We start from the raw sequence: 1,227 nt of genomic DNA, 5'->3' as shown, positions 1-1,227 counted from the left end.
CTCGATCAATATGACGCGAGTAACATCCCTTTCTACATAAATCTAAACAAACTCTCGGCTTGAAATTGACCTCAGAAAAAAAGTTAAAAAAATTGTTACTGGGTATTATACACAGGCATTTTTTTGCATCAAAATATGAGGGAAAAAAGTGTGTCTAATACCCAGTCATTTACGGTAGTGGGTTAAAACCAGCTGCCCAGTTAGCTCAGTTGGTTAGTGCTAAGCTCTTGTTCCGGCGGTCATGTGTTCAAGTCCCACACAGGGCGCACTTATCCTTCCAGGTTTACCACAAGTACTTGGAGGCCCCAAACACCCCATTATTTATTGGATTTACATAATTGACAGAAATGGTCACTGGAGACATCTGATCCGCGCATGTACACAGACTAATCACAAGCTTAGGCAATATCAAGTCACTGCTAGTCAAACCATACCACCAAGACTTCATTTACTTACTCTGGTTGTGGTTTGTGTGGTTCTTAGACTTGGCCATATTTGTCGTTATATGGTTAACACTGAAAATAAGAGAAAATAATCATTGAGCATTACTCATGTAGAACATTTGATTAAATTCAGCCAAATGTCCTCAAACGCTCTGTATCCTACTTAATGATAATGGGAACTTTAAGCATTTCCAATTATGTTAAATATGCAAATTAATGTTATCGGCAGAAAAACCGTATATCTGATTATTTGTGATACTCATTTTCCGGATACAACCTTTTCGGATCTTTCATAAATCAGAAAAAAATGTTCAAATTATGACCGAATTTAAAACAAAAACAGGTGAAAACTAATCGAATGGTGTGCAACGAATCAAAAAACTAAAAATAAAACTTAAATCGAGTATCTATTATGTTAGATTGGTTGGATTTGTACCTGTAGTCTGCTGTTAACCACCAGTGTTTACAGTTTGACCGGAAAAGGAAGTGGGTGCATTTTGATGGTGCTAAAACCCGGTATTCGGTTTCCGTTTTCGATATTGGGAAACTCAGTATCACAGTGCTTGATACAGAATCTGGGACCCAGGGGCGGTCCCAGGATTTGATGTTAGAGGGGCGTAACCTTTTGACTTGTGCCCGAATCGAAAATAATTTGGTTAAATGTGTTGACAGGGGTACTACCCCAAGAAAATTTGAACAATTTTTAGGACGGAATGGTAAACTTACTTTTTTTTTGGGGGGGGGGGGACCCGCTGGTGGTACTTACAACTATAATTCTACTACA

The 1,227-nt window shown here is 38.4% G+C and overlaps 1 long non-coding RNA gene across 1 annotated transcript; it reads right to left on the bottom strand.

The window, feature by feature from the left end:
* Positions 1–456: 456 nt before the first annotated feature.
* LOC128217994 (uncharacterized) lies at positions 457–910 on the bottom strand. Its single transcript, XR_008258299.1, has 2 exons — positions 880–910; positions 457–515 (listed from the first exon to the last, which is right to left on the bottom strand). It is a non-coding gene; the product is annotated as an uncharacterized LOC128217994 (long non-coding RNA).
* Positions 911–1,227: the final 317 nt, after the last annotated feature.

This window comes from Mya arenaria, chromosome 14 (genome assembly GCF_026914265.1).
Source record: "Mya arenaria isolate MELC-2E11 chromosome 14, ASM2691426v1".
Taxonomy (NCBI): domain Eukaryota; kingdom Metazoa; phylum Mollusca; class Bivalvia; order Myida; family Myidae; genus Mya; species Mya arenaria.
The sequence above is the reverse complement of the archived record's forward strand: the minus strand, read 5'-3'. Positions and strand labels throughout refer to the sequence as shown.